This window comes from Salvelinus sp. IW2-2015, unplaced genomic scaffold (genome assembly GCF_002910315.2).
Source record: "Salvelinus sp. IW2-2015 unplaced genomic scaffold, ASM291031v2 Un_scaffold3523, whole genome shotgun sequence".
Taxonomy (NCBI): domain Eukaryota; kingdom Metazoa; phylum Chordata; class Actinopteri; order Salmoniformes; family Salmonidae; genus Salvelinus; species Salvelinus sp. IW2-2015.
In genome coordinates, this window is record NW_019944803.1 from 13,616 (window position 1) to 21,183 (window position 7,568).

Here is a 7,568-nt window from a genome sequence, read left to right on the forward strand (position 1 = left end):
TATATGTGGTAGTAGAGTAGAGGCCTGAGGGCAAACACTTAAGTTGTGAAATCTGAATGAGAGCTTGGTTGAAAATATGGCACCCCCAGAAAAAATACAAACAGGAAGTGGAACTTCTCAGGTTTTTGCCTGCCATATGAGTTCTGTTAATCTCACAGACTTAATTCAAACAGTTTTAGAAACTTTAGAGTGTTTTCTATCCAAAACTACTAATAATATGCATATATTAGCAACTGAGACAGAGGAGCTGGCCGTTTACAATGGGCACCTTTCATCCAAGCTACTCAATACTGCCCCTTCAGCCATAAGAAGTTAAGAGCCACGGAAGGAGTGTTTATGGCATTGAAGCTCGTTTGGAGGTTTGCTAACACAGTGTCCAAAGAAGGGCCAAATGTATACAGAATGGTGTCGTCTGCTTAGAGGTGGATCAGGGAATCACCCGCAGCTAGAGCAACATCGTTGATATATTCAGAGCAAATTGTCGGCCCGAGAATTGAACCCTGTGGTACCCCCATAGAGACTGCCAGAGGTCCGGACAACAGACCCTCCAATTTGACACACTGAACTCTATATGAGAAGTAGTTGGTGAACCAGGCGAGGCAGTCATTTGAGAAACCAAGGCTGTTGAGTCTGCCGATAAGAATACGGTGATTGACAGAGTCGAAAGCCTTGGCCAGGTTGATGAAGACGGCTGTACAGTACTGTCTTTTATCGATGGCGGTTATGATATCGYTTAGTACCTTGAGYATGGCTGAGAAGCACCCGTGACCAGCTCGGAAACCGGATTGTACAGCAGAGAAGGTACTGTGGGATTCGAAATGGTCAGTTTTCTGTTTATTATTTTAGCTCTCGAAGACTTTAGAAAGGCAGGGCAGGACGGATATAGGTCTGTAACAGTTTGGGTCTAGAGTGTTACCCCCTTTGAAGAGGGGGATGACCGCGGCAGCTTTCCAATCTTTAGGGATCTCGGACGATACGAAAGAGAGGTTGAACAGACTGGTAAAAAGGGGTTGCAACAATGGCAGCGGATCATTTTAGAAAGAGAGGGTCCAGATTGTCTAGCCCAGCTAATTTGTACGGTCCAGGTTTTGCAGCTCTGTCAAAACATCTGCTGTCTGGATTTGGGTGAAGGAGAAGCTGGGGAGGCTTGGGCAAGTAGCTGCGGGGGGTGCGGAGCTTTTGGCCGGGGTTGGGGTAGCCAGGTGAAAAGCTTGGCCAGCCGTAGAGAAATGCTTGTTGAAATTCTCGATTTCGTGGATTTATCGGTTGTGACCGTGTTACCAAGCTTCAGAGCAGTGGGCAGCTGGGAGGAGGTACTCTTATTCTCCATGGACTTTACAGTGTCCCTAAACTATTTGGAGTTAGAGCTTCAGGATGCAAATTTCTGCTTGAAAAAGCTGGCCTTTGCTGTCCTGACTGACTGCGTGTATTGGTTCCTGACTTCCCTGAAAAGTTGCATATCGCGGGGGCTCTTCGATGCTATTGCAGTCCGCCACAGGGAGTTTTTGTGCTGGTCAAGGGCAGTCAGGTCTGGAGTGAACCAAGGGCTATATCTGTTCTTAGCTCTAAATTTTTTGAATGGAGCATGCTTATTTAAGATGGTGAGGAAATTACTTTTAAAGAACGACCAGGCATCCTCAACTGACGGGATGAGGTCAATATCCTTCATTTTTTAAATTAAAGCTCGAACTGTTTGGGAATAGACCTGGATAGTATAACAGAACTCTGCAGGCAGTCTTTGCAGTAGATTGCAACACCGCCCCCTTTGGCCGTTCTATCTTGTCTGAAAATCTTGTAATTGGGGATGAAAATGTCTGAATTTTTGGTGGTCTTTCTAAGCCAGGATTCAGACACGGCAAGGACATCAGGGTTGGCAGAGTGTGCTAAAGCAGTGAGTAAAACAAACTTAGGGAGGAGGCTTCTGATGTTAACATGCATGAAACCAAGGCTTTTACAGTTACAAAAGTAAATAAATGAGAGTGCCTGGGGACACGCAGGGCCTGGGATAACCTCCACATCACCCGAGGAACAGAGGAGGAGTAGGATGAGGGTACGGCTAAAGGCTATCAAAACTGGTCGTCTAGTGTGTTGGGGACAGAGAATAAAAGAAGCAGATTCTGTGGCGTGGTAGGATAGATTCAGGAGTGCAATTAGTGCAATTAATGTATTGTTTAGTGTTGTGTTGTGGCTGCTGGCAAGCATCCCACTTGTTTTTTTATATGCTAAAATCGCCACTGGCCTTAGGAGAGAGGCTAACACTGGATGAGTAATATAATCACATTTTTTGGTTCTAGTCAAGATTCTAGCAGCCGTTTTAGCACTAACTGAGGTTTATTTAGTGCTTTATCCGCTTGCCTGGAAAGTAGAGCTTTGCAGTAGTCTAATAGGCACAGATGAGCTTTTCTGCATCATTTTTGGACAAAATGTTTCAGATTTTTGCAATGTTACAAAGAAGGGAAAAATAAACATGGGACCAGCATTTTATATTTTGAATTTATATTTTTGTTCAGTGTATATATAACCCGGACTCTTACATTGCTCGTTCTAATATTTATATATTTCTAAATTCCATTATTTTAGTTTATAGATTTGTGTGTAGTTCTGTATTGTTAGATATTACTGCACTGTTGGAGCTAGGAACACAAGCATTTTGCCACACCTGCAATAACACCTGCTAAATATGTGTATTTGACCAATGAAATGTGATTTAATTTGATTAGAAATGTTCCTTTAAGAATATGTTTACAGTATGCCAAACAAAGNGTTGGTCAGGATAATATCTATGAGGGTGCCCATGTTTACATATTTAGGGTTGTACCTGGTGTGTTCCTTGATAATTTGTGTGAGATTGAGGGCATAGTTTAGATTGTAGGACTGCCGGGGTGTTAAGCATATCCCAGTGTAGGTCACCTAACAGAACAAACTCTGAAGATAGATGGGGGGCAATCAATTCACATATGGTGTCCAGGGCACAGCTGGGGGCTGAGGGGGGTCTGTAACAAGCGGAAACGGTGAGAGACTTATTTCTGGAGAGATTCATTTTTTAAATTAAAGCTCGAACTGTTTGGGAATAGACCTAGATAGCATGATTGAACTCTGCAGGCTGTCTCTGCAGTAGATTGCAACTCCTCCCCATTTGGCAGTTCTATCTTAACGGAAAATGTTGTAGTTGGGTATGGAAATCTCAGAATTTTTGGTGGCCTTCCTAAGCCAGGATTCAGACACGGCAAGGACATCAGGGTTGGCGGAGTGTGCTAAAGCAGTGAGTAAAACAAACGTAGGGAGGAGGCTTCTGATGTTAACATGCATGAAACCAAGGCTTTTACAGTTACAAAAGTAAATAAATGAGAGTGCCTGGGGACACTCAGGGCCTGGGATAACCTTCACATCACCCGAGGAACAGAGGAGGAGTAGGATGAGGGTACGGCTAAAGGCTATCAAAACTGGTCGTCTAGTGTGTTGGGGACAGAGAATAAAAGGAGCAGATTCTGTGGCGTGGTAGGATAGATTCGGGAGTGCAATTAGTGCAATAGCGCTATTAATGTATTGTTTAGTGTTGTGTTGTGGCTGCTGGCAAGCATCCCACTTGTTTTTTACATGCTAAAATCGCCACTGGCCTTAACAGGAAGCCAGAGGAGAGAGGCTAACACTGGAGGAGTAATATAATCACATTTTTTGGTTCTAGTCAAGATTCTAGCAGCCGTTTTAGCACTAACTGAAGTTTATTTAGTGCTTTATCCGCTTGCCTGGAAAGTAGAGCTTTGCAGTAGTCTAATAGGCACAGATGAGCTTTTCTGCATCATTTTTGGACAAAAAGTTTCAGATTTTTGCAATGTTATTAATTAAGAAGGAAAAATTAAACATGTAAGCAGCATTTTATATTTTGCATTTATATTTATGTTCAGTGTATATATAATCCGGACTCTTACATTGCTCGTTCTAATATTTCCATTATTCCATTATTTTACTTTTTAGATTTGTGTGTATTGTTCTGTATTGTTAGATATTACTGCACTGTTGGAGCTAGGAACACAAGCATTTTGCCACACCCGCAATAACATCTGCTAAATATGTGTATTTGACCAATAAAATGTGATTTAATTTGATTAGAAATGTTCCTTTAAGAATATGTTTACAGTATGCCAAACAAAGTATAATCGAATTATCATGGTTAGACCATTCTNAAATGTGATTTAATTTGATTAGAAATGTTCCTTTAAGAATATGTTTACAGTATGCCAAACAAAGTATAATCGAATTATCATGGTTAGACCATTCTCGTCCATGATTGGACATTCATTCTTCCGTAATAAATTACTGACAGCTCTTTCCACCAATTATGTCTTTGTGTACACGCCCTCTAAGCGGGGCGGAMCTGGAGTGTGTTTTTYCCCTACCATACACAGACARACACAGACAGACCAAAGACAGTACTGTATAAAGATAGGCTAAAACGGCTTCTTCTATAGAAATCCCCGATCACGTGTCATGGCGACGTCGCCTCGGTAACTCAKGCGTAGAAWYACGTCATCGGGTCGTATCGTGCCGAACTGCGCATGTGCTGTCCGTCAAATAAACGGCAGTCCGTAGATATAAAGTTGCTTTTGACATAAATGAAAACGTAACATTTTGTCACATTCACGAGGTTGTGGATAATATCATGTTCAACTACTTCATACATTGACTCGAATCTAGTTTGTGATTTTAGATTTAGAGAAAATGAACAACTACTGAAGAAGTTTTCAATTCTCTCGTTGACTTCTGAAACCCCAAACCCAGGCCTGGTCCGTTTGTTCTGTTTCTCTTGCGTTCCCGGAAGACCCGTGATRCTGCGCCTCTGTAGAAACTGTGTGGACAGACCGTTGCTAGTTTACAGTTGATGAACGAATTTAGCTACAATGGGGTAAGTGACACATATTGCTGTCGTTTTGATCAACGGCGTTATTTCATTTCAATAACTTTGGCCTTATCACATTGCTAAATCTTGGTAATGAAACACCTGTCTGTAGTCTATAACGTTTCGCAGATAGGTACGGGATTCCTTAGCTAACTAGCTGTCATTAGYTAGCATTACATAGCTAATAAATTACCTAGCTAGCTAAATGAATCTACTTTTGTATTTCAAGATGATTCAATGCAAAAATAACGCATTTTGTTTGTCACGTGATGTTGCACAGTCTAAGGTGATCCAATAGTTAGTTAGCTAGTTAACGTCGTGATATCAACTTTTTGACATTGAACATAATGAAGTATTTTTTTACCTAACGTAGGCTATGTAGTTATTTCTTAGTCACAGATCAATCAATCAAATGTGTTTTATAAAGCCCTTTTTACATCAGCCGATGTTACAAGGTGCTGTACAGAAACCCAGCCTAAAACCACAAACAGCAAGCAATGCAGGTCTCTTAGTCCCCAGTCTTCTGCCCACCTAAACAGACAAGCAACTMTTTTCACGGCTAGTTAGCTAGCTACACCAGATGCATGAGTCGAATTCTGCCTATGCTTGCATTTTGTACATCTAACAGATGTGTGTGTGTGTTTACTACAAAACATCACAAAAGCAAGAAGAAATTCCCACGGGCAGTTATCTGTATTCTTCAATCAAACATCTTGTCACACAAGGAGACAAATAGCTCTCTCRTCATTCTGGTTCTGCATCATTCAGGCCTGTCTGCATCTCCGTGGAACCCTTTTATTGACGTCAGTGACTTTTCTTTTGGATGTACAAATGGTAGATGAATTGAAGAAACGACTTATGCACATTGTATAGCCTCTTCTAGTATATAGTCAGGCTAATTCAGGGTCATATTCACAAGGCACCAAATGGAAGAAGACTGAAACAGAGAGGGACTGAACTTGTCCAATAAGAAATGTAAATGTTAGTTTTCTTCTGTTTCTAAACGTTTTGCTACGGTGTGCACTGATGAATAGAACCCAGGTTACTATGAGCCTGGCCTACATTTATCCTCAGTTCCAGTAGAATAGACATTTATTTAGAGATCATGATCCACAGTGACTTCTTAAAGGAGCAGTTATCAAAATGAGAAAGAGGGTAAAAACACCACGTGACTTTATGCTTTAAGTCTACATCAGTGTAGGTTCGATTCTAGCTCTGGTCCAGGACAATTACTTGCAGGTTTCTGATGTTGAGCTTTCTTCAAGGCACAGCATCAGCTAGCGTCACATAAACGTCAATAAAACTGGACTAGAGCTAGTTCCATCTTATCTATGATGTTAGCCTGGACTAGAGTAGTTCCATCCTGTTGTGATGTTACCCTGGACTAGAGCTAGTTCCATCCTGTCTTGATGATGTTACCCCTGGACTAGAGCTAGTTCCATCCTGCTTTATCTATGATGATTCCCTGGACTAAGCTAGTTCATCCTGCTTATCTATGATGTTACCTCTAGGACTAGAGCTAGTTCCATCTTATCTATGATGTTACCCTACTGATAGAGCTAGTTCCATCTTATCTATGATGTTACCCTGGACTAGAGCTAGTTCCATCCTGCTATTCGATGTTACCCTGGTAGAGTAGTTCGATCTGCTTATCTGTGAGTTACCCTGGACTAGAGCTAGTTCCATCCTGCCTTATCTGTGATGTTACCCTGGACTAGAGCTAGTTCCATCCTGCCTTATCTTGATGTTACCCTGGACTAGAAGCTAGTTCCATCCTGCCTTATCTGTGATGTTACCTGGACTAGAGCTAGTTCCATCCTGCTTCTGTGTGTTACCCTGGACTAGAGTGTTCCATCCGTGCCTTATCTATGATGTTACCTGGACTAGAGCTAGTTCCATCTTTATCTATGATGTTACCCTGGACTAGAGCTAGTTCCATCCTGCCTTATCTATGATGTTACCTGACTAGAGCTAGTTCCTATTGTGTAATTTATGTTTACAGTATTGTCTTCTAGTTTGCAGCTAGGTGTTGCTGACCTCCTATGGAAGTGGACCTCCTCCTCCAGAAGCGCCATGCGAGGGTATCTACTCCAAGCTGGACTCATCGTCCTCTGTGGTGGTACGGGTGGCTCCATGCCCTGAGCCTGGCCGTGGAGACAGAGAAAGCCCAAGCCTGCTCCAAATTTTCCTCTGCTCTCTACTGGCGCACGGCGCTGGGGCTTCTGTGTGCTTGTCTGACCACGTCATGCAGCTGACCTTACTCCAAGCACCTGTGGCTGCGGGCAGTGCTGGACAACACCCCGCATGTCTGATAGGCCTCTGGTCCTGGGCTATCGTCATTGGCCTCAAGAAGAAGAGTGACTTCTATGAAGTTATTTAGCAGGGATCTGGCCTCTGTTATGACCTGGACCACTCTTATATGGCTGGCTCTCTGTCGCTCAAAGTAAGGAAGATTTATGTAACGTTCTGCCTTTTTGGTTTTCAGCGTCAGTTATAGATTAGTGTACTAAAGGTTCAACCAACGATTAGGACTAATAAGCTAATGAAGATCTCCATTGAAATAACTTTAGTTCAGTACTAGGCCTAATCTGTGTCTGGGAAACTGGCCCACAGTGTTAATAAAGGAATGTAGAATAGAAACATAAACAATAACTATCTTTTCTGCCTGTTT

At 42.2% G+C, this 7,568-nt stretch overlaps 1 protein-coding gene across 1 annotated transcript in view; it reads left to right on the plus strand.

The window, feature by feature from the left end:
• The first annotated feature begins 4,555 nt into the window (after nucleotides 1-4,555).
• tmem267 (transmembrane protein 267) overlaps nucleotides 4,556-7,568 on the plus strand; it is a 9,491-nt gene continuing 6,478 nt past the window's right edge. The window contains exon 1 of the mRNA XM_024142921.2: nucleotides 4,556-4,903. The gene's annotated coding sequence lies outside the window, so the exon portion shown is untranslated. The remainder of the gene's footprint in view (nucleotides 4,904-7,568) is intronic.